The sequence below is a fragment of the Galleria mellonella genome, unplaced genomic scaffold (genome assembly GCF_026898425.1).
Source record: "Galleria mellonella isolate WM207_F2 unplaced genomic scaffold, CSIRO_AGI_GalMel_v1 utg99, whole genome shotgun sequence".
Lineage (NCBI taxonomy): Eukaryota > Metazoa > Arthropoda > Insecta > Lepidoptera > Pyralidae > Galleria > Galleria mellonella.
Genome location: NW_026442184.1, coordinates 4,109,063 through 4,136,629, shown reverse-complemented (window position 1 = coordinate 4,136,629; position 27,567 = coordinate 4,109,063). Strand labels below are relative to the sequence as shown.

Genomic DNA, 27,567 nt, shown 5'->3' with positions numbered 1-27,567 from the left:
CGCAGGCGGGGTTACAATACCATTTTCACCTATAAAAAAAATACTAGTATTAATAAATTTGTCGCTCGATTAAATGAAACTAAAGGTTTTGAATTTAAGGTACAATATCCATTATCTCTCACACCGTTGCTTCATCCCATTGATCAATAAATACAATCAACGAACATTTACTAGTACATTTACGTGAATGCAGGTAATTGTGAAAGTAATAAAAATATAAAAGAAGTTAAGGCGTTTCGTTACAAGTGAGTTGGAATAGCCGACAACTCAATTAGACGGTTGTATTAATATTTCAGAACGCGAACTCCGTTGACCACTGCTCGGGGCGGATGGATACGGCATTAATTCACTAATACACATTATTATAATGTTTTAAATATAATAATAATACATAATTATTGGGTTTATCATAATTTGCATAAGGAATATAAGGTTAGTTACGACGTGAGTGTGTTTTGTATGTTAATTTAATGAAAATACAGCAATTATTCGTAACATATTAAAAGTATATGATATACTTATGAGGTTGTAAACATTGCTCTATGGGCAATAACTGTTTAGAAAGTATTTATAATGAGAAATAATTATAATAGACTCTTTATTGCGCATTAAAAATAATATATAGAGGACATTTTGGAGAATGTGTTTTACAAATGGTAGTCTTAAATAACAATTAACAGCAATTCGTATACAATTGTAAATTATAGAGAGTCATTGTATATTTTTATATCAATAGTAAAAAAGAGATCTTAAGTTTAAGTTTTTTCCATAAGATTTGCTGTAGATTCGATAGTTTTTGTTTTTTTTTTTGAAAATTTTAGAAAATTTTATGTCAATAGAAAAAAAGAGATTTTAAGTATACTAGTAGCTTTTCCTATAACATTTGTTGAAGATTGCGACATTTTTTATTTTCATCATTGTAAATTTTAGCTATTGAATATTTATCGTAAAATTGAGAAGTCCGTCATACTTCTCAACAAGATTAACATGGTCGCTAACTCTTTATAAGATTTGTGATTTTCAAATTAGGGGGTTGTTTTAAAAAAATATTGCAATGCAAAATTATCATAATCATTTTAACATAGTCATATATAAATCACTCTATTCTAATGATTTATAACGACTTTACTCATTTCACTCACACTAGTTATTAATTAAAAATATTTTTTCACAAAAAAAAAATACAGCGCTTATTTCGCGATAAAATTAATATGCGATAAACATCTTATCGAATATTAAAATAATTTTATCAAAACCGGTTCAGAATATGTAAAATGTAGTGTATGTATACACAAATAAAAAATTTAGAACATCTCATTTTTGAAGACTTAAAAAAACTACGTAACAACGCACTCTTGGCTTGATTCACATATTTATTTTTAGAGTAATTATGTCATATAATATCTTCGCTAATTGAGAATATATTGTAATTGTGATTTTATTAATGAACAATTCTTATTTTCTTAATATTATTATATACAACAATTCTTATTATATAATATCTTATTCTTTATAATTATTACTATTTCATATCGAAGAGAACAACTCGTCTTCGTAGCTTGTTGTAGCATCGATTTCCCTAATGAACATTCGCGTTGAACTTGAACTGAGTGTGACCCCATAATGTTTATCGCCAATATAGCTCTGTAATGCCCTGTTGTAGGTTGTAATTCGTTGTCATACATTAACAAAGCGTGTCGCATCATACGTTGCTTCGAATAAGCGTTAACGTGCAAGTTTTGATCCTCGAAAATAAAAGTAGACTGTAATGATAAAATTAATGATATTATTGTATAATTGTTTTTTAGATAAATTACTATAATCTTACACAGAGTACTCACTACGTTATTTATAAGTCGGCACTGCCCTTATATTGACAAAATTCGATAATGAATCTATGTAACTATCCACGAGTACGGATATAATAACTTAAAATTACATTCGTAAATACATTAATATTTTGTTGTTTAAAATTAACAAATTAAACTTTTGAAGAAACGGAGGTCTGTAATACCCGTATATATATATATATATATATATATATATATATATATATATATATATATATATATATATATTTTTTTTTTTTTTTAAATAATAAGGAAGTAATAATAAGTACATTTATTTTAAAAGGAATTAAACGGATTATGAATATTGATTAGTTTTTAATAAATGTTTAGACGTCTTACTACGAACGCGTGATTAACATTTGTGTATGTTTAAACAAAAGAACGTTTATATATTACTGAAAATGACAAGAGTTTAAAGTAATAAATTTTATTTTGATAATTTATAAACTTTGGTACATAAAATTACAAATAAATATTACACTGACTAAATATTATGGATGAGTAATATATTGCAATATCTATATCTTTTATACAATATCTTACAATATCTATATATCGATCCATAAAAGAATACGTAAAAAGCTTGTTATAAAAAAAATTGGATAAGAGACTTTTACCAGCCTTTACTTTTGCCAGACTATCGATCACCGACGGTCATCACCGATTTCGATATCGCCTACCTTCTTTTCCATTATCAATATTCACAGTGTATATATATATGTATATGTATATATCGGATCGGTATTAATATTATTCGTGCCTACTAAATATATTAAACACTCTAGGTAGAGAGTGTTTTAAATTATTTTTGTGGTAAGATCGTTGAAGTTTGGTGTCATTATATTATTATAATGATAATAAAAATTTACATATAAATAAGAAAGCCTACTTCGCGCATGTGTCGAGATTACTACAAGGGGTAGGTTACGGAAGAAAAAGTGCCGTCTCGCCCCGCCCACACGTCACGGTGACATGTGGAGTCACCCTTTCTGCCAATCGTGGATTTTTCCCATATTCGCACAAGACTGGCCTATCGAAGTAGCGATTTTTCCACGAATACAGTATTGGCTCTGAGGGGGATTGTTTGCTTTACTACGAACTAAGTAATTCATTAATACTGATTTATATATATATTTTTAAAATTCCTGATATAATAAAATATTAAATGTCAAAATTCGACAATGTTAAATCTATAAATTCAAACAATCAATAACCTCATTAATTAGCGATCAAATAAATTAAATATACGATTGGTATCTTTATTATTGATTGATGAATCATCATCAATAATAATAAAATATATGATTTATATGCTTTTTAATTTGAAATGTTCTTAATCTGAAATAGAATTCTAAAAATAAAATTCGAATAATTGTTGACAAAATGAAACAAAAACCGCAAATTGTGGATAGAGGGTTCTTTCTATTCTTTGTCTATGCGTTAGACTAAGTTGTGCTGAAATATTACAAGGTTGATTAAATGTAAAATGTAAGCGTAATTAAATGTTAAATAGTTAATGCAATTAATGATTCAAGAGGCAACACTTAATTAAAACTCAGAATTGGCAACACTTGAGAACGACGTGGGTATTGTAGTCTATAATGTATAGATAGTAAGGTCGTAGAATCTTTGATATTATTGAGTGTGATTGAAAACATTTCATAATTTGAGTGTCCATAGTCTATACTACTCGTAACTAACAGCAGGGCGAGTCGTGTTAGTTTGGTTAATTTTTTGTGTTTTTTTTATCCATTTCATAGGTATAGAGGCATAACGCCTTAGTCGTCAGGATTGGCAGTGAATGAAGGGTATTATGGGCGACACAGTATACTCTCTTATTTCCATAAAACTGTTATCTCTATAGGCGATGGTAACAACTTTCCATTGGGTAGGCCATCAACCTCTTTGACTTCTAAGTTATATTAAAAAATGTTTCTTTGTTATATATATATATATATATATATATATATATATATATATATATATATATATATATATAAAAACTAAAGAAGAAAAAAACTTATGTTGACAGAGCTTCCATAGTTATATCCAATTTGAAATGAATATATAAACCAAAGACTTGTTGTAAATTCCTTGCTTAGTTACTGGATTATTAGACAGTTAATTCCTAAATTCCAAGTACTCAATTTATGACGCCACGTTAGTTCTGTTCAGTAGCTAACGTCTGATTTATAGACAGGAGAGCTTTTAAAATTAACAAGTAAAATATGTTTAGTCAAATTTATGAGTTGGTACTAAATCGTATCATTACGCTAAACACAGTTTAGTTTTGAATGAACTTTTTGGGATGTAACACGAATTATTTTCTGATAACTATTATTTTTTAGCGTTTACAGTATTTTTAGTTGTTTTTTGACATCGATTTTAAGTAGATTATTGATTGATCTTTTGATTGATAATTTTTTTAAGAGTTTATGAAAGTTGTCAGTCCTTTTTTGTTTTTAGCTAACACTATTTAAAAAAAAACCTGCTCTAATGAGTTCATTACAAGTAAAAATAGAATAGAATAGTTATTACGTTTGCGCTATTGGCACAGCCATTCATATATGCTGTAATAATAATAAATGTGAAGGAAATCAAGGTAAGTCGGTTTATTGTGGCTAATTTTTCAGGAATTAATTAATTTAAATAGAAATACAAATAGCTTTATATTGTTTGAAAAATGGTATAAAAGATGGTATATAATATTTAAATATTGTTCACATTTTTCCCCAGAATCTGGCATACAAAATTTATTTAATTGTGCTACTATACTATGTTAAAAATATAATATTTTGTTCCTCACAGATCATATTTTGGAAAAATACTAAAGCATGTTTCGGATTTTACGAAAACTAAATTTGGAAAGCTATTTTTGTTTGGAGTTTTAGACTATTTTAGTGATTTAGTCAAATGCCGATTGATAAGCATGACTAACTAACAATATTTTAATCCATTAATTATGCTGAATTATTCGTCACTTTAATAAATTAATAACGAAGTCCTAATTAGGCTTTTAGTAGAATATACATCTGATGCAAATAATGTCTAGCAGCTTCTTCAGACAAGAGATCGTTTAAATTTAGAACGTATATATTTACAATGCTATTATCGATCGATTAACTTAACAATAGTCTATAATCGAGTCAACAGTAGTGTTGTGCAATGTTATGTCGTCCGCATCCACGGTTTGACATTATACAGGCTCACGCCAACACAAACCCGTAGGTGCGTTCACATCGTATCGAGTAACACTACTTTGTCATTCTAAATTTAGTGTTAGTATTCATTATTGTATATTATAAATCCATTTATCATAAATAATAAAATATCAGACGTAGGTTGTAATTGTAAAGATGGTACGTTTATTACAATATTAATATGACCGAAATCTGTTTAGTTTGAGACTAAACGATGCTTCGTGTTATATCCAGGGTTATTATTATTTATTATCTATTGTATGACATTTCATCTAAAGACCTACTTGAGTTTTTTGTATGTTTGTTTGTACACTCAAAAACTACTTGGTTTTACAAATTGTACATTATCAGCGAATAAAATGTGCTGTATTTTACTCGAATAAAAAAAAATAAAATAGAAAACTACTTACAAATGAGTAACATGTTTTTTCTAGATTTTTAAGAATGGAATTATTAAATATATAGTCATATTAGTGCTTAACAGTCAATTATTAGCTGTAAATAAAGCTTTAAAGTAATTCTAATTAATAAAAATATTTTGGTCCATATCCTGAAACGGTAAATAAAGCAAAAATGTGGATCCAGTAGTATTCGGAGGGAGATAAATATCGTGTTCTGTACTTACTAGTATATGTGTAGAACAAAATATTAATCTCTGCCTGAGATCTGAATACAAATTGTCGTAGCCAACAGTTATTCGACCACTTGACCGTAAAAGCAGTTAGTAACTCGAATGATTTAGTCGACTAAACGAATCATTGACAGTGTGAAGGACTTAAAACCGATTATCGTGACGTGGGCGCGACTCGAATCGGATACGCTTATCGATGTGCCGAACATTCACACCCGTAGTTGACGAGTATTTCGCAACTCTATACTGTTAGATTAGAAACGCTTGTATTTATGTTCATCCGATAATCTTGTGAACTCGAATAGGTTAGTATCATTTAGTATTAAGTCGATCCAAGAGTTAGATATGTTATTATTTAGTTTACTGCGACACAGTACAGGTAAGCGTGTTTAGAACACATAACTGAATGAAAAGTAATTTGTTTTGGGAAAAAACGACACCAATTCCAATTTGGCATTGATTTTGATGGTTCTTTTTGAAGTCGACAGAGTTTATTCTTGTATTGGTTCCGATTTTTTTTCGATGGGAGTTCTTAGGATTTCTAAGATAATTTAGGGAACAAAATACTGGTATGCACTAGTGTAAGAGAAAGAAATCTTAAAATTACTAATTAGACCAGTATTGACAGATTGTGTATCGTTTCAATAACATTTTTTTGTGTGGGCGAAATTATTGGAGAAACGAAGTACGAGTAGCTACAAATGAAATGGGTACGGAGATATTTGGGCAATTTATTTGACAGTACATATAAATTAAAAATACCAATGAAGGTAGTAAGATAATGCGATAAAGTCAGCTTAGAAAACGGCGTTTTACTTTATCTTTCATATTTGAGTAGAAATCATAAACTGCATCTGGTAACACTGCGCCTGACCAACGTAGTAGATTTTGTATCTTTTTTTTTATATCACAGGAGGCAAATGAGCATACGGTTCATCTGATGTTAAATGAATACGGTCGGAGGAAAGGAATTGTTAGTAATGAGAATCTAACAGCTCCATTGCTAGGAAAATATCTATCAGGGTGACCTTCGTGCAGTTCCTATTGGAAACCATCTTGGTTAATTATTTACGAATTTATCACGATTGGCCAACTGATCTGTTTTTATCTTTATCTAATTACCTCTCATTGGTGCCCAGCCAGCACATACTGATAGTGCAAGCGGGGTTACCATTCTAATATCATTAACACCGGTATAACATTTTAGTTCGGTAGCAGAGCACTTTTTAAATAATCATTTATAAATATTGTTGTTTTTAAAATTGACTGTTAATTGTGTCATTGCCATACTTTAAAACGCTCTTAATGGGTTTCCAAAGTGTAGTAAGGTATTTGTTGTATATACAACTTAGTAAATAAATAGGTGCAGTAGACAGCAGCTTTATCATTTATAGATTTAGAACTCACTAAACAAGAAGTTATAGGAAATAATTCGTGATGCAGTAACGAGATGCCTACGCCTACACTAAGACACTATTCATAATAAATCATTGCACCGTGAGAATCGAATCCGTTACTATATACATACAAATTAAATATGATTTTAAACTTTAACCTTTTGGCAATAAGATTGTAATTTGAGACGTAAATAAAAGGTTTCATCAGAAGAAATATACGATATACCGAAAATCTTGTTCCCGGATTGTAAAATATAAATCAGTTATGTATTAATTGTCGAATTCATTCGAATACCACAGACCGCCTGTGGATATGTTCGCATGAATTTCCAATTACGTGATTTCATAATTACACACTCGTATTTATTAGCAATTTCATCTTATAAGTTATTCAAATCGAATGCTATTCAACTTTTCTATTGTAGAAAGGCATATATTTTATATATTTTTAGACATTTTTATTACGATGAACGTAGTAATATATTCACAAATGCATCTAATCCAATATAAATATGTAGACACATAAATATAAAAAGTCACAAAGTTCATTATACTTAAAAAAAAAACATGAAAGTTTCGTATTTATGAAAGTTGGTAGATTTAAATAAATAATTATATCGAATAGGTAGTATGGTTTGGAATAACAGATATAAAATAGTTTAATTAATAACTTTTTCCAGTTTTGAAGTTGTTTAACCAACTTTTGTCCAGTTTTGCTTTTAAAATATCCCTTTAAAAGGATGATATATTTGTATGGTCATTTGTATGTCTTCATGGATTCTTGTATGGTTAAGAGATGTTTTTTATGTAACTTAGAAGAGTAAACAAGCTGACGGTTCACCTGATGAAAAGTGGTAACCGTCGCCTATAGATATGAACAGTACCATGGACATTGTACCATTACTGTTGCCCATTATATCTCTCATACGTTGCCATTCTTAAGGAATGAGGTATTATGTCTCTGTACCCTGTCATTTCACTGCCATATCTCATACCTAAAACCGAAATATAGCCATACAAACACAACTGCTTCACGGTAGAAACACGTATGGGACAGACGTGCCCAAGCTTTTTTTTTTATTTATAGAAGTTTGTTTTCACATCTACTTATTATTAACTGAACAATATGTATCTCTGTATTAGATTTATAGTAAAGTGTGTTATCTAATTTAAAAAAAAAATATCTTGCTTTTATTAAATTTGAAATTGCTGTTAATATAATGTACTTAATACTTATTTATTTATTTAAAATTCAATGTATGTACAATTGCATGTACCTACATTTGACGGACTTAAGACCGGATGGTGTTCTCTAACAGTTTACCATTAAGCAAACAGAGAAATATGTTAAGCAGGCGGTGAATTCGAGAATTGAGGAAACATAAACCAGTAATTAACATATATATACATTCTAAACAGATAATTAGACTAATATTAACATATACAAAATACGCAACAAAAATAAATATACACAAATAAATACACATAAATATTCTCAAGATTATTTTCGGTAAAAGGCCGATTGGGATTCGCTGAGTTTTAGAACGAAAATTAGAAAACATGCACTATCTACTGATCGGACGGCGGAGAGGTTTCGGTGTCGCCTCGAGAACCCTACAGAGATGTACGAGGTCTGTCCGGAAAGTTCGTATAAAAGTGTTCTGGAATGCGAGAAAGAGGAGTGGGGAGACCAGGTAAGCGCAGGACCCCTTCCTTATGTCCCTAACAATGCTTCAGTTCTGGTCTGACCGCCGTGCGGTGCGAACTGGCTTGTCACGCCATCTGTGAAGTTACCTCTTAACGAAACCCCGTCGGATCAAAAATCACGAAGAGTTGCTTGCTGTGAGGACTGGTTGGAAGCCGAAGAGAATGGTGACTTTTTGAACCGAGTCATCATTGGAGATGAGTCTTGGTTCTACGAATTTGATGTCGAATTAAAATCCCAAAGCAAAGAGTGGAAGACATCCGGGGAACCACGAACAAAAAAATCAAGAAAATCCCGCTCAAATGTCAAGACAATGTTGATTGTTTTTTTCGATGTTCGGGGGATTGTCCATCAAGAATTCGTCCCTCCAGGCCAGACAGTTGATGGAAAATTCTACGTCGATGTGCTCAGACGCCTCAAAGCTCGTGCGGCACGAGTTCGTCCAGAATTGGCGCGAGAGGGGCGTTGGATTCTTCACCACGACAATGCCCCTGCCCACACCTCTCTTGTTGTCCGTGAGTTTTTGAGTAAAAATTCCATTACGGTGACCGAACACCCCCCCCCTATTCGCCGGATTTGGCCCCGTGTGACTTCTTCTTGTTCCCAAAAACCAAATTGGTACTTCGGGGGCGGCATTTGGGGGACATAAATGAGATAAAAAAAGCTACGACGGGGCAGCTGAGAAACCTACAACCAGAGGACTTTCAAGGAGCCTTCTCACAGTGGAAACGGCGTTGGCACAAGTGCATTATGTCACAGGGGGAGTACTTTGAAGGGGATAAAATTGATTTACCTGAATAATTGTAAAATAAAATTTTTAAAAAACTTTTATACGTACTTTCCGGACAAACCTCGTACTTCAAAGTCACAGACCTACACAGGCATAGATGACGCAAGTACCATAATTTATATATTAAATGCACTCTATACATTATGGCAAACTAGCTTTTATCCGCGACTTCGTCCGCGTGACCGGGATATTTTATTTATTTATTTCTGTGGTACATCAACAGATTATAAACAAAACTTTTGCCAATAGAATAGCATTATAAGTTTTCAATCCAATTATAGTTGTACTTAACATTTACAGAGTTTTACAACATTTATAATTACAACATTACATGTACATGTCATAAAATGTAGCTTATGTCTTCTTTAATCCCATATAGTACATGATACATAAATTTACACAGTGATCGATTGAGTTGCTAAGAGATACTCGTATGAACAAACTTATTATCAGATTTATAATATTAGTAAGGACTCCGGATAAAAGCTGATTTTTTAATAGTTTTTATTGTAAAAGAGTTATATTGATTGAGATTTTTGTGATTAAAAATGTAACATCTTCAATTAAGTTACTTATTTCTTATTATTCCAGTTACACAGTTAACATTTATCTCTTCTAGATTTCACAAAAACAAATAAATAAATAAGAACAACGGTAACAACGATAATTCCTATAGTATGGGTACCTCTGTCCCATTCGTGTTTCAACCGTGAAGCAGTTGTGTTTGCACGGCTGTGTTTCAGTTTGAAGGATGGGATATGCCGTGAATTTACTGGGTACAGAGGAATAACACCTGAGTCCTCAGGAATGGTAACGCATGGGGGGTATCATGGGCGAAACAGTATACTCTGTTATGTCCATGGTACTGCTCATGTCTATAGCCGACCGTTACCACTTTACATCAGGTGGGCCGTCAGCTTGTTTACCATTCTAAGTTGTATAAAAAAAAAGTGCGAAAATTATAAATAATATTACGTGATTTTATGTGAATATAAAAACAAAATATTTAACAAATAGCTAGTTTTTAACTAGCTAGTAAAATAACTAGTTTTTAATATTTGAGTAGTTTTAGGACTCTTATACTGAAATTACTCAAGTAGTAGTCTCAACACTAGCTGTGAGTTTCCAGTATGTATGTACGGACACAGGCCGAGGGCCGAAAGCCGAGAGCGGTCGAGTATACCCAAGAGCCCTTCAGTAACGTACCACGATAGAGACGGTACTACATTTTTGAGTATCTTGAGAAACATGACATAAGTATTTTTGAACGGTACTCTAATGTAAGTTACACTAATATCATTACTAAAAAGCTTTTAAATAATATTGAATAAATATTATTTTTAGGTTGGTGACGCTAAAAAACGGTTGTCTTATAATCTGTCAAAATATAGTTTTTCAAAATAACAAATGTAATCTTAACAAAATATATACATATATATGTATGTTTCGTAAATATATTTTTTTATACCACTTAGAATAGCAAACAAACTGACGGCCCACCTGATGGAAAGTGGTAACCGTCGCCTATAGACATGAGCAGTATCATGGACATAACAGAGTATACTGTTTTGCCCATGATACCCCCCATGCGTTGCCATTTCTGAGGATTCAGGTGTTATTCCTCTGTACCCAGTAAATTCACGCCATATCCCACCCTTCAAACCAAAACACAGCCGTGCAAACACAACTGCTTCACGGTTGAAACACGAATGGGACAGAGGTACCCAAGCAATCACGACCCAAGTATCTTCATCATACCAGTCGTTAACAGTCTATTGCTTAACATAAGCTTCTTCCATAAGGTAGATATTGCCAGTTGCCAATAGTTGTTACGCTTGGTAGGTGATAACTGGAGTTAGATTTTGGTGATGTTTTAAGAGGGACGCTTTTGCCCATCCCTCGACAATTAAGTTCCCTTAGTCGCCTCAGAGGAAGAGGAAGACCGAGAAATAACTACATGGGACAGATAAAGGAAACACTAGGCGTCATGACGTATAGGGAGGTAAAGGATATGGCCTGGGATAGAGCTGGCTGGAGGAAGACGCATGAATTTGTTGCACCGACAAGAGGAAATTCTTAAATGAAAAAAAGTCGCCTCTTACGATACTCATATAAAAGGAGGAGGTAACCTAGTCTACGCCGTTACTACACATGTTTATTACATATTAAGAGCATTCACTCCGAAGTATTTTTTTAATGGGTTATAATGGAGTGGTAAACCCGCCTGCGCTATCGATATACGCTGGCGGGGCATCTGCGAGTGATAATAGGTGACAATGAAAGCAGGTCAGTTAGTCCATCGTGACAAATTCCTCTAGAATTTACCACGATGGTTTTCAGGGGGAACCGCATGGAGGTTGACCTGACAGGGTGTATTGCTAGCAATAGGTCAGGTTAGACCCCATTACCAACAATCCCACCCCCCCCCCCCTCATTACGAAGTATAGATAAGCTATAAATGAATGATGAATGAGAGCGTCTCTTATAAAACATCGCCAAAACCTAACTGTTGTTGCCAACCTTCCAACCTAGCGTGGCAACTACTCATAAAACCCTCCTAATAAGGAAGGCCTATGTTTAGCATTGGACAGTTAACGGCTGATATGATGATGATGATGATGATGATGATGATAGTAGATTCTATTCAACCCTATCGATTGTATTAGCTTTCAAATTCTTTTCACAATTGGCAACGCAACTGATAAGCAGATGAGTTGAAAACTTTTGTAATCATTTGGAGAGAAAAATAAACAGTATTTTATCTATCTTTCCCCTTTTAGAAATACTTAAAAAGGGATAAATACTTTGCTATAGTCATAAAGACAATATTTATAAATCACTTGCCGTTTGAACTTAATTTTGCTGGTTATTCTGTTTGAGTCACAGATTGCTATTTGCTCTTCTATTCCAGTTAATTGTTTTATGTAGTAATATTTTACTTATTTATTTAAGTATGTATTTATTATATGTATATATTTATTTATTTATTTAATATATTATGTGTATGTTTATATTAATCGAATTATATGTTTGTATTATATGAATATATCAAGTATTACTTTATTTTTTCTTTATTCAATAATGCACCGCCTACTTATTTCTCTGTTTGCCCAATGGTTGACTGGTAGAGAACACCGTCCGGCGTTAAGTCCGCCAAATGTACTAATTTTACTGTGCATTAAAGTTTAGATAAATAAATAAATATATTTATCAGCCGATTTCAAAAAGAGAAAGGTTCGGTTGTATATCTTCTTAATGTTTGTTATCTCTCTATCTCCGTCAGCTCTAAACCGATTTGGGTAATTCTTTTGTTATCTAAAAGAATGTACATACAGATAATAATAACTTAGAGATATTATCAAAATCGATTTTGTAGTTTAGTTTTTAAATCAAAATAACATGGTTTTGTCATAATTGTAGTTGGTGTTTTTTGTAGGACAAAATCTAGTAAATAATATAAGAATAATAATAATGAAAGTGTAAATTATTATAGGTACATAACATTTGCTTGTCCATCATCATTATCTCAGCCATTATTTGTCCACTACTGAATATAGGCCTCCCCCATAAACTGCCATAAAGCACCATAAGGTGCTTGAGCCACTTGCATCCACTGACTCCCTGCAATCCATTTGAGGTCGTCACTTTATCTAGGGGGGGGGTCGTTCTACACTGCGTTTGTTCATACAGGGTTGTCACTCAAGAATTCCGTATTCCGTATTGGTTGTCGCTATGTGATCAGTCCATTGTCATTTCAGCTTGCCTATTCTTCGGGTCATGTCGATCTCTTTGGTCCTTTTGCGGATATCCTCATTTCGGATTTGCATGCCCATATATACATGTTTTGTATATATTATATATATGTAACATCTTGTCACATGTTTTAGGTAAATAATAAATAAATATAAAGAATATTATATAAACTCACGTAATTATGTATTAACGTATGCTCCATTCGGGGCCTGATCTCAAAAATGGCAAACAAGAGCACGATGCGCTGAGGGTAGATTGGTCATTTCCCGATGCGAGGTCACGACCGTGCCTGACTCCGCACTCGTGGGGAAAACGAGCCCAGCCTCCCCCACCCGGGTACGTCGCGTCGCCCACTTCAAATTATAGCGGTGGCGGACCAAGAAATGTTTTGAAGGTGGTATTCTGCTGTAGTACCTAATAGGTATATACGTATATAGAGTGAGGTCAAAATCATTACCATAACAACTTCGGTAGTATAACTGTAATTTCAATGATCGCGCGTTCGATTCCCGCATAATACAAACATTTGAATTAATGAATATGTCTGTTTGTATTGGTCTGGATTTATTTTTATACGTAATTTGTGTTTTATTTATAAAATATACATATGTTTGAGGATTACTATCAGTCATCTAGTACGTACGTAGTAACATTTTACTTAATTTGAGACCAGATGACGTTGCGTTGTCCAGCTATATTTATTTTATTACTTTATTTATTAGTATCATTTTATGGAAGTCTTCCATTAGTGAAACCGAATATTTGTTTCAAAAGAATATGGATTAATAGTCCAAAAATAACTCTAATTATCTAATTTGGGATTGCAGCTATAATAATTTTTATTGTATATTTGTACATTTGTGTATATTTGTACATCTGCTGTAGTACCTAATAGGTATATATGTATATGTATATAGAGTAAGGTCAAATTCAATATATTATTAATGTAAATAACATTGCTGGGTATCTTTCACATTTCATGACTTTTGAGGTCTACAAGTGTGATTAGTATACTACTGGGCCACATTTCTTTCTTTTTTTATACCACAGAGATGGCAGACAAGCATATGGCCCACCACATGATACCCACCTCTGTTCCATTCGTGTTTCAACCGTAAAGCAGTTGAGTTTGCATGGCTGTGTTTCGGTTTGAAGGGTGGGATATGGCGTGAATTTACTGGGTACAGAGGAATAACATCTGAGTCCTCAGGAATGGCAACGCATGGGCGGTATCATAGACGAAACAGTATACGAGGTTTGTCCGGAAAGTACGTATAAAAGTTTTTTAAAAATTTTATTTTACAATTATTCAGGTAAATCAATTTTATCCCCTTCAAAGTACTCCCCCTGTGACATAATGCACTTGTGACAACGCCGTTTCCACTGTGAGAAGGCTCTGAAAGTTCTGGTTGTAGGTTTCTCAGCTGCCCCGTCGTAGCTTTTTTTATCTCATTTATGTCCCCCAAATGCGTACCAATTTGGTTTTTGGGAACAAGAAGAAGTCACACGGGGCCAAATCCGGCGAGTTTCGGTCACCGTAATGGAATTTTTACAAAAACTCACGGACTGTGTTGGTGAAGAATCCAACGGCGCCAATTCTGACGAGGGAGCTGGAGCATCGACGTGGTCTGGCCTGGAGGGACGAATTGGACAATCCCCCGAACATCGAACTCTTTCTCGGCCCTCTCTGAATCTTTTTAGCCACTTGTGGACGGTTGTTGCCTTCACAGCTTCATCCCCATCTGTTCTGAGATCGGCAAAAATTTCACGGCATTCTTGCCGAGTTTCGAGAGAAACACGCGCTGCTCTTCAACGGAAGCGGGCTCCATGCCGACGGGGTTTCGTTATGGGCGTGACAACAGTATACGGCGGTCAGACCAGAACTCATTGTTAGGGACATAAGGAAGGGGTCCATGGTACTGCATTCAGAACACTTTTATACGAACTTTCTATATGTCCATGGTACTGTTCATGTCTAAAGGTGACGTTTACCACTTTCCATCAGGTGGGCCGTCAGCTTGTTTGCTATTCTAAGTTGTATAAAAAAAAGCGGTTTCCATAGCCAATAAGTGCCTCAATGCTTTCTCAATCTCTTGGAAAAAAACCACGATAGAGAGCTAAAAAAAGAATACTTCGAATATAATACGTTTATATTAGCTTACTAAGAAATAATTTTGTGTAATAATACCTCATGTACTACTAACACTAAACAAAGTTAATTCAAAACATCGGAAATACCTATCATCATAGATAATTATACCGACTTATATGACTAATCGGTTAAATTATACCCAATAATTTATGGAAGTTAAAATTAATCGAATACAGTGTTAGAAATGAGATGAGTTATATCGCTCGATTACAGACATGATTTCGTATGAATTATAATCGAATAATCTATTTAAAAGTGGATAGACCGTTACTGATTGGAGTTTTTAACATACATTCAATTATGTATTAACTTTTTTTTTGATAATACTTCAGATAAATGTAGAGGAAGGTGGGAGATATCGGATAGTTAAGCTTAAAACATAATATTTGATCTAATTATTGGAATTAGAGTAAATATATCAAGCAAAAACTACTGTACGTATTTGAATGAAATTGAGTACATAAATAGGTTACGTCCTAATTTAAGATATATAGGATACTTTATATATTGATTTACGCTAATTTAACATATAGGATATTTCATATATGGATTTACGCAGATGAAGACATGGGATATATCTAGTATTATATACACTGGTATGATATCTGTTATTTCTTAAGCTAGCAGGGACTATATGATCCATGAATGCGATCAACCGAAATGAGAATAATGTATTCTGAATGGTTGATGTGCACTATAATTAGAGTAAATATAGTACAAAAAAAATAACGATTCTAAATATCCAAATGATTCCCCCATTTTTTTTACAACAATCCAATAAACTTTTACGACCTCTCCACGCAAAAAATATTCCTTCATCCGTAGACATGCCGAAACATTTTGAGGTGGGGTGGGAGCAAGGGGTAAGGCTACCCTCTTTTGTAATACACGCGAGTACTTGACGATTTTTCTTCTCCTATGTACGTAGCTGAAAAAAATCTCTAATCCTGCTGACATGACAGTAAGATTTGTCGGGGATTTGATGCATTACTCTTGAAATGAAGTATGATTGAAGATGAAAAGTAACAGATTACTTGTACATTCTATACAAATTTTGTTGAGATAAATTGTGTTTAAAGAAAATTGTGTTTACTATATTTTTTTTATGCAACTTAGAATGGCAAACAAGCTGACGGCTCACCTAATGGAAAGTGGTAACTGTCGCCTATAGATATGAGCAGTACCATGGACATAACAGAGTATATCGTTTCGCTCATGATACCTAACATGCGTTACTATTTCTGAGGATTCAGGTGTTATTCGTCTTTAATTTCATATCTTCAAACCGAAACAGTCATGCAAATATAATTGCTTTATGGTAGAAATGTGAATGGGACAGAGGTGCCCAAGCAAACTATTTTTGTTCAAAGTCTCCATCTGGTAAATTTGAAGGGAACAATAAAATTTTTTTTATTTATTTATCCATTCCGCAGTTCAAAAATAGTCAATAACAAATTTTAAAGCGTGTCGCAACATTTTTAATGCGTAGGTATCTCCTACTTGTATATCTAAAGTCGTTTTTGGATCGACTTTACTTATTTAAGTACTTATCTCATTTATGCAAATGCTAAAAGTATTTGTTCATCTTCGCTTCATTAATGTTATTAGTAGGTAATGATAAATTTGCATAATTCATTCACACTTTCTTGCAAATATGAGGAAGTATAAAGAAGTTAATGAATGATGAATTGCAAATGTATTGTAAATATAATTATTTAACTAATAGGTAAGTTTTAAAAATATTTACACGTTTCCATGTTGGCTATTCAGCAATGACGTTTAAAAACTGAATGGATTAAAATGATATTTCGTATTTTTATATATATATATATATATATATATATATATATATATATATATATATATATATATATATATATATATATATATATATATATAAATGAGAAAGTGAGTTTTTTTTTTTTTTTTATTTAATGGATAGGAATGAAATCGTAACAGTGAAGGATCATAGGTTAAAAGGAAAAGGCAGGCTAATTAGCCCATTGTAATGAATACATATGGAATTCAACACGATGGTTTCCAAGGAAAACCTCTCCTTCCTTTGCCGTGAGTGTCGTAAGAGGCGACTAAGGGAGCTTATGGTGGAGGGATGGGCAGCAGTGTTCCTCTTAAAAAAACACCAAGCTTAACTGCGGTTGTAAACCCCCCTGCCAAGCGTGGCAACTATTGGGGGTTATTGGCTGATATGGATACTATACTAAACAGATCTTTTTGAGGATCGATTATTCTTATTACTGTTGAAAATGGATTTCAACCGACTTCATGAAAGAAGGAGGTTCTCATTTACTTTGTACTTTTGTTTGTTACCTCTGAACTCCGTCACTTGTGAATCGATTTGAAATTTCTTTTTCAATAGAAATTTTATCAAAGTTGGTTTAGTAGTTCAGTTTTAACATAAAAATAATCAGTTTTGCCATTATCAGAATGCTAGTTGGATATATTTGTTTACGGGATCTCTCAGATTCATTGGAGTATTTAGAGTTATTAAGGCATCTACTAATTCTTTTATGTCAGAGGGAATCATTGTATATAACTTGTTTGTATGGGCACCACTGTCCCATGTGTATTTTTGCCACCAGATATCTATATATATGTTTCTGTTTTCGCTTGAAAGAGGCATAAAATCTTAGTCCTCAGGAATGGCAAGGCATTAATTATTTTTTATTTTTTTATTTACATTAAAATTTACATCATGACGTATCCTACAATATTGAGTGGTGTTGTTCATATCCATTGATGATAGTTTGGGGTTTCCTTTAAGTGGGTCGTCAGCTTGTTAACAATTTTAAAAAGCATGTATATGCTTTTTTTACGCAACTTAAAATATACTTGAATTATTCGAGGTTCTTATTCATTTGTACAACAATGGGTTACTAAGTGTAAAAAATCCCCCTTTTGAATAATGTATGTGGGTGTCTTCAAAAAATTTAAATGTGCAAATATTGAAATTGTCATCCTTGCAGTCCACAAGCATCTGCATTTTTAAAGAGGCGCAAATGAGAGGGTTTTGCTTACAAGGGAAATATGTCCTTTGTTTTTGGCTACCTTAACGTCCAACCATAATGACTTGACCTGCCTTGTGCAATAATGTTTAAGCTTATTTTTATGGTAGCAGTTTTTGCTGTGTGTAAGTAGAGAGCTCTTTGTAAAATGGATACCTAATATCAGAGTGGAAACTAAATAACTTAAAAAGAATATTATTGCCATGAAAAAGGAAATGGATGCGGCGAATGTTACAGACGCCGAGTTTCTCGTGTGTATTTTATATTCTTTATTTTTTAACTGCCCGCAAAATAATGGAAAATTTATTAACAAAAAAGTACATATAATGGATCAAAGTAATGGATATTTTAAAGAATAAGCAATCTCTCGTTTGTCCGCTCATATTTATTTAGGGAAAACAAACAATTTCACTAGTAGATAATATTCTTTTGGTCTGAATGAGAATTCAATATTAAACTATATTGAGAGTTTATTTATTCGACTACATTAAAAAATATTTTGTACAGAAAGCGGACTTAATTCTATATAGCATTATTTCTTTGTTAATCTTTGGGATAGAATAGAAATGTAATTATGCAGTGAAAATTAATGAAAATTGTTGATAAATAGTTATAAATTGTATTGACTATATTTTAGGTTTGTATCTCAACAGTAATTCAACACAAGGCAGTGTAATGGATCAAACCAGGTTTTATATCCCCCTCTTCCCTCTCCCAATATATCGAATCATATATATAAATAAATATTATATTTTAGTCATAAAGGGTATATGAAACCAGTGTTTGTATTTATATAACTGAACATCTATTTCCGAGGATGAAATTTGAAATCTCAAAATAATTTTCGAAATTTGCAAGTGATGAATGATTAGTTAAAAAGCAACTTTTAAATTTTGATCATATTTCACGTGGTAAATTGTTTAATTTCATTAATATTATATTTTTATTATTAAAATGCTTGTTACAGGAAGTAATATTGAAAGAAATTTCGAGATTATGAAACGCCCCGACCACTCGCGTGCAGACGAAAAGGGAAAGCCAAAAACACGAGACAACTTCAGACGTGTTAAAAAAGAAAGAAAACGGGAAAAGACTCTATGGTAACGATGGCGCCAAGTAGAGGCATAAAGGGTTTGTTTTAATTTTTCTTTACATGTCGAAAGTCTCTTATGAGCAGACGCTTTTAGATACGACTCTAGACGAGATTTTTTTTGTGTGCATGTATATTTTCTATTGCTGTAGTGAAACAGCAATGCGTACTCTGCTGCGTTTTAAATAAAAGTGGGAGTAAACTACATGAAATATTACTAATAGAAGCTTCCATACGATAAGTCAATAATTTAAGATTTAATTTCATAAAAAATAAGCCGACTTCAGTTGTGGTAAAAGTGGTACCAGCTTTTTTTTTATTTAGAAACAAAACTACTAAACCGATTTTAATAAAATTTATATGAGATTAATCTAAAAGTTTATCTTTTCAGATAAAGAAAGAGTTTTTATAATTTGGTTTATTGGTAACAGAGTTCTGAGGTAACAAACATAAAAAATACAATCGAATTGAAAAGCTTCTCTTTTTGTTTGTCAGTCGGTTGAAAATAAAGGAATTCAAAATTACCTGTCATTTAATTTGGTTAACAAAGTTATTAGGATCGTTTCATAGATCATCCGATTATAGTCCCACTACTGGAAATTGGTGGATTCATAACTCCGTTAGTTGTAAACCTATTTGAAAAATAATTTTTTTATTTGAAAGATATACTTACAAATTTGTATTAGAGAAATTTTATCAAAATAGGTTTAGTAGATAGATAGACACTTTTTATTGTTTCCTCCAAAAGATTACAGTAGCAAACTTATTATAGATACAAACAATTACAAGAAATGTTCACACTGAGAAAACAATGGGTGGCCTTATCGCTAAAAGTGACCTCTTCCAGGCAACCTTTGGATGGGGAAGAGTACTTATAAACAGTTTTATCGGAGGCACGATGAAAATTTTGTAATTTTAAATACATATAGAGTTAAAATAAATTCAACAATATAAATGTATATTTCTAGTTTCTATTAAATATACATATCTATATATCTAGTAGTTTAGTTTTTAGCTCAAAATAACTTGTTTTACCGCAATTGAAATTGTTTTTTTTTAAACAATTTAACTTAATGGTCAGTCGTGTAAAAGTCTGTTAGTGTCACAACTAATTATTATTTATTATTCAAGAACTTGAAACACTGAAGCGCCAGAAACCATTTAGTTCACTACTTTACATAAACATAACATCATTTCCTTATTTGTGCAATTGTTTTACAATACAACATACAGCTTTTACCTCTGCATGCAAAATACACAAGAAAACTGCATTAGATGCCTACGTTACGTTGTGTGCAGTGGTTTCACCGTGCGTCCGTAATGTATGCAGAAAGTTGACGTTTTTAGATCTTCGGTTGTCTGACTGTTTGTAATGTCCATTTGACTATGTACAGACCATTCCATGACAGACTAGGTACTTGATTTATAGAAATGTGGTTTCTTCTAATAAATATGGTAGTTTCAGATTTACGTTCATGTTGAATGACAGAGTTGTAATTATAGTAAAACTAGGGTTTACCCATGAATGTGTACCTGAGACCGGGATATGTTTACTGACCAGGATAAAAAGGAGCCTATATCCTTTTCCATTCCATATAGTACATGTGTATCAAATTTCATAGTAATTGGTTAACAAATAAACTTACTTTTTTTACGATTGAAAGGTCCCACGTTTGATACGATCTCACCTAATGGAAAACAATGATTTGATTTAAGATGGAGCTCGCGTGGCCATTTTCATGTTAATAATATTAGAAATGATAAATATTAATGAGAATAAAAAAAAGTAGGTATGCGTATAGATGAACAATAATTAAATAAATGCTAAAAATCACTTATTTTGAACTTAAATTTTAATTTTAAACTTTCGTGTTGTTTACACATATTTTAAATACACAATCGAGTTTTAACCTCCCACTGTCCTATACATTTTTGATCACAATAGTGACGGTGTGAGGTTACCCGAAGAGACTACGCAAGTTGCCAGATGAAGACGCCGCTCACTTCAGTCCTGTCATGACCATGACATGGTGCAATCCACGTCCAAAGCTCGGCAATAAAGAAGCAGGTATGAAAGTACTATTTTTTTTTGGTGAGTGAAAATGGAATGGTAACCCTGCCTGCGCTAACGGGATACGCTGGCGGAGCACCAGTGAAGGGTGATCGATGAGAATGAAAACAGTCCAGTTAGCCCATCATGATGAATTCATCAGGAATTAACAATGATAGTTTCCAGGGGGAACCACGAGGAGGTCGACCTGGTTGGGTATATTGCTAGCAATGGGATTTTTAGTCTCCATTACTAACAATCCCTTTCCCCCCTGAAAGTACTATTTACCTGTTAAGGTTTTTTCATCACGTCAAGTCCCGATTGTGTATTTAAAATAAAAAAAAATCAATCAATTAATCATATCTACGGTGTTCCACTGATGGGCAAAGGTCGTCCCCTTACTACTTTCATCTTGTACGACCGCTGGCCAAGCTAATAAATATGAACATAAAAAAAATATTTCTGATGTTAGATTCCGTCCCATTGAATTTCCATAATATTATGTAAATTTAAAAGTTTTACTGTTAGTAAGCAATAATAAAATATTGGAATTCAAGTACGGTTGATGTAGCATGGCCCTGATCATCTCGATTTATGGTATTCTATAGCCGACATTTTAGCCTTGTATGTTGGTACCCTTACTTATTTGTTGAGTACTGTGTATTCAATTCAGTGGCAATTCCATCATCATCATATCAACCTTTAACTGTCCACTGCTGAACATAAGCCTCCCTCTAAGAGGGGGCTTGCTAGTAGTTGCCACGCTTGGCAGGCGAATTGTCAACCGCAATCAGGCTTTAGAGATGTTTTAAGAGGGATGCTGCTGATCATCCCTTGTCCTCCCTTAGTCGGTGGGGGGAAAGGGATTGTTAGTAGTGGAGACTGAGAATCCCATTGCTAGCAATATACCCAACCAGGTCGACCTCCTCGCGGTTCTCCCTGGAAACTATCATGGTTAATTCCTGATGAATTCACCATGATGGACTAACTGGCCTGTTTTCATTCTTATCTATCACCCTTCACTGATGCTCCGCCAGCATATCCCATTAGCGCAGGTGGGGTTACCATATCATTTTCACCCATCAAAATAAATCTCTTAGTCGGTTCTTAAGACACCCACGAGAAAGGAAGGGGTGGCCTATTCTATGCTGGGACCACACGGCCAGTAGCTATAATACTCCCATTTAAAGATGATAAGTTTTTATATCTATGACTTACGTCTATTCCCTACAAGTCACTCTTTTATATAATGGGATAGTTTTGTTTAGATGTAATTAAATGAGACTACGTTTAGACTTTTATCATCGCACTGCTCGTCATCAACAGGAAAATCATGTGAAGATGACATTCCCGTTGATGGCGAAATGCTTGAACCTAAATGGTCACGTACAGTGCGGTTTCAAATGAGTTTTCTCTTGCTAACGCTCAGGCTGTGGTATAATAATGGACTGAAAGTGATAATGGAATGAAATGGAATCTCGCCTGCATGGTGTAGGCGGGGTACCATTCCATTGTCATCCATAAAAGTATCCCTCATATGGTACCATTACTGGGAACTACGGTGATCTGTTTCAGTGTTATCTCTCAGATAAATTATTATTAAATATATTTGTAGAGTTCAACGACAACAAACAAAAGATGGAGTGACTACCTCAAATGCGTTGTGTAAAATCAGTGGATGCAGGTGGCTCAGGACCGTTCCTTAGTTCTGGCAGTCTATGAGGAAGGCCTATGTTCAGCAGTGGACAGATAAAGGCTGATATGATGAAGATGACGGTGACAGTTGTAGAGTAGAATGATTCGCATTTATACAGATGTTTTTATGTTAACAAACTGTATTGTTAGCAATATGAGACTTTTGAAAACCACCTCTTAAAACTGTCGTAATTAAATGCGATGGGTTCGTTCGATGTCGTTACGATGGGTTTACTGATTTGATTTATACTACAATGGTTTTTTTATACAACTTAGAATAGCAAACAAGCTGACGGCCCACCTGATGGAAAGTGGTAACCGTCGCCTATAGACATGAGCAATACCATGGACATAACAGAGTAAGTAATACAAATATAAAAATTATACATAACTAAAAAAAGAATATTATTTTCTGACTTGATAACGCAGTATATAAACTAAAATTACTATTAATGAGTTTTTGTAAAATATAAATGCTGTGACATTGACTTAGTTGAAATTTAAATTGTAATTTTAATTTTATTTGACATTTTTATCATTTTATTATTTGTAGTAGCTTTATTGACTGTTTGTAATGCATGACCAAAGTGACACTTCGTACTAATAGTGATTTATTGTATATGTAATTGAAAATTAAATATATGATGTACCTGTATAAAATAGAAAATGGATAAATTCAATAATTAATATTTGCATGCCATTTGATGTGGCGAAACATAATGGACATCTTATAAACTTCACAAATGCAACACCTTTTCTACAATGTTTCTAGCAAATAAATTTCATTTCATTTCATTTCATAAAAAAATGTCTTTTTTATATAACTTAGAATGGCAAACAAGCTAACGGCCCACCTGATGGTAAGTGGTAACCGTTGCCTATAGACATGAGCAGTACCATGGACATAACAGAGTATATTGTTTTGCCCATGATACCCCCTATGTGTTGCCATTCCGAGGACTCAGATGTTATTCCTCTGTACCCAGTAAATACATGCCATATCTCACCCTTCAAACCGAAACACAGTCATGCAAACACAACTGCTTCACGGTTGAAATGGGAATCGGGAACACGAATGGGACAGAGGTATCCAAGCAATCGACTTTTGTTCAAAGTCTCCCTCTATCACTATACCAGCACAATTTTCACTCACTTATAATCCTTACTAATATTATAAATGTGAAAGTGAGTTTGTTTGTTACCTTATAGCGCCTTAACGATTTAACTAATCACTGTGAAATTTGGTATACACGTACTACTCGTATATGGAATGGCGACGGATACAGGCTACTTTTTATGCCGGTCAGTAAACATATCCCGATCATGCGAACTCGCGGGTAGAAGCCAGTAATTTAATACGTAGTTTTCACTTGTATACAGAGGGCCTACCATGAAATGTTTTTCGAAATTTCGGAGCCCAACGAAACAGAAATTTGATGTTAAAATTACATAATACATGCCGTTTGGAAATATTAAAAATGTTAAAATATTGTTACTTTTGACTTTTATGATAATGATATGGATGTATGACGAAAGAAATGTTATACTCCATTTATTGGTCCGATTTTGGTATAAACAAAAACACGAAATTGAGTCCGATTGACATCATTAGCATCCTTTTTAGGATGCCTTCTGTCAGTGAAACGAAATTATTTTCTCTAATTTTGTTCATTGTGATAAACAAAAACAAAATTATGAGCTTTCTTCAGTTTTAGAATATTTGATTCAAAAATGTTTGTTCTATTTTTAAATTCTTGAGCCACGAAATTATTTGTTTCTATATTTTTATGGCATAGATGGAAATAGATGGTTAACGACTGAACATATTGTTTCGATTATAAAATCTATACATTTTTATTAGTCAACATATTTCACCAGCGACAATCAAACACAGTTTGAGTTCCATTCATAGACAATGCACAATCAAACGATTATAAACTTTATGTATATATAAATAAGCACCAATATTTAATAGCTTTTTGAATTCAAAATCACAATGAGAAGTTCGTTAGAGAACGCGCCGGGAATTGAACCATGGACAATAGACCGCGGCGGGTGTCGAGAATGCCTATTGTGTACTGTTTGTTGGTATACGAATAAAGCTGTTTGCACTGGGTTTTTCAAGTATGAGACGCTGTCTGTGTATTATGGGTTTACTCATAAAATAATGTATAAATTATTTGTTAATGATATCCGTATAAATGGACGAAAATGGAATGGATTCTACCTGCGCCATTGGTTTACGTTAAGGGGGAACCAGTGAAAGATAGGTGAAGATGAATACATAATATAACTAGTTTTTTTATTGAATAATAATGAAATGGTAATCCCACCTGCGCTATCGGGAAACACTGGCTAGGGACCAGTGAGGGATAATAGGTGAGGATGAAAAGGCAGGTCATTTAGCCCATCGTGACGAATTCCACTAGAATTAACGATGGTTTCAAGGGGGAACCGTGTGGAGGTCGACCTGATAGGGAATATTGCTAGCAATAGGTCAATTAGACCCATTACTAACAATCCCTTTCCCTCCCAATATAACTAGTAGTTCAGGTTAGTGGGCCTACTGTGATAAATTCATCAGGAATTAACTATGACGGTCTCTAGGGAAACTACGTGGAGGGCGGGCAGAGAGACCCATTATTATCACTTCTCGGCTTTTTGGCTAAAACTAAAATGTAGTTTCTATTATTTTAATATTGTGTTACATACGAGTAGAAAACATCCAGACTCAGAATACAAGCAGTAATATTTTTAAATCTTTTTATTGTTTTGGGATGGAACCTGTAACTAACTATAGGAATGTGTGGTAGTGTAAACTACTACACTGCCAAGGTCGTCCTCAATATGGTAAGTGAAATCTATCAGGGAATTAAATATTTAACTGGTTTTGTTGCAGATATGGACTACAAAAGGTGCCGCCTAACTATGGGCCGAAGAAACGAGAGGAAGCCATTTAATATGTTTTTTGTTTAATTGAAAATATGTTTCTTTTATATAGTTTTATCTTTTATATATTTATATAACATTTTAAGTATTTTCTTTATTTTATGTGTTTGCTTTTCATAAACTACTCAAGCTGTGCACATATTGTGATTGAATTATAACCTAGCCGAATCACAAATGTAACTATTATTTAAGTTTGTGATCTGTTTTATGTGCCAATAAAATAATATATATATATATATATATATATATATATATATATATATATATATATATATATATATATATATATATATTGTATGAAAATGAAGTCGAGTGGAGTCGATTCCGAAGCACCGTTCTCCATCTCTAAAATAAAAATTTCAATTTAATATAATTAATTATTCAAAGGAATTTTACTAAAAATGTAACTAGTTTTTCGTAAAATTAACTGTAATGTTGTAATAGGAAATTGTAATGTAATAGTAAAGTAATAAACATATGAAAACACAAATAAATAATTAATAATGTATACTTATTCATTCATTCAATAGTTTTGCTACAGTATCAAATTAAATATTTTCTTCCTGTGGGCATCCTAAGAGGCAACTAAGGGAACTTAATGGTTCAGGCATTGTCAGGAACGCTCCACTTTAAACATCACCAAAGCCTAACTGCGGTTGCCTCCTATCAAGCGTGGCAACTACTGCCAAAACCCCCTAGGAGAAGGTCTACGTTCAGCTGTGGACGGTTAATGGCTGATATGATGATGATCACCAAATTTAAATACAAATTTGTTAATGCTCTTGTTACATACACATCTTGGATATTCTAATTGGAGCAAAGGGCGCGTTGATGTGCTATATATTATTATCAGTATATGTAAGTATATCTCTCTCTTCAGTCGTACACTCTTGACAGAGTGGTCATGGTTTTTACAATGACAGTGGATCGTCGATGAGGCTCTCCTTCGCGATTGAAGTCCTTGCAATATGTCTCCATCTATTTCTGTTCACAGCCGAGCGAGAGCATTCCACAATAGACTGCTATGTGGCCGTTTTGATGAGGTCAGTCCATCGCGTTGGTGATCTACCCCGAGAACGTTTGCCTTGTACCGCTCCTTGGACAATTAGACGTTCTATACAATCTTTATTCCGGATGATATAGCCGAAGTACTTGAGAATTTGTATACGAACAGTCGACGACAATCTCTCTCCGATTTTCAGTTCTTTCAGAATGGAAACGTTAGTTCGAAAGGCAGTTTAAGGTATTTGCAGCCATCGTCGCCAGCACCATATCTCTAGAG

The 27,567-nt window shown here is 33.3% G+C and overlaps 1 long non-coding RNA gene across 2 annotated transcripts in view; it reads left to right on the top strand.

Moving 5' to 3' along the window:
• LOC128202482 (uncharacterized) overlaps window positions 1–26,496 on the top strand; it is a 60,328-nt gene extending 33,832 nt beyond the window's left edge. Inside the window, exons 2-4 of one of the 2 annotated variants that reach the window (XR_008253807.1) lie at window positions 19,469–19,632; window positions 21,537–21,659; window positions 26,236–26,496. This is a non-coding gene — a long non-coding RNA (uncharacterized LOC128202482). The remainder of the gene's footprint in view (window positions 1–19,468; window positions 19,633–21,536; window positions 21,660–26,235) is intronic. The other variant, XR_008253806.1, reaches the window with a different exon arrangement.
• Window positions 26,497–27,567: the final 1,071 nt, after the last annotated feature.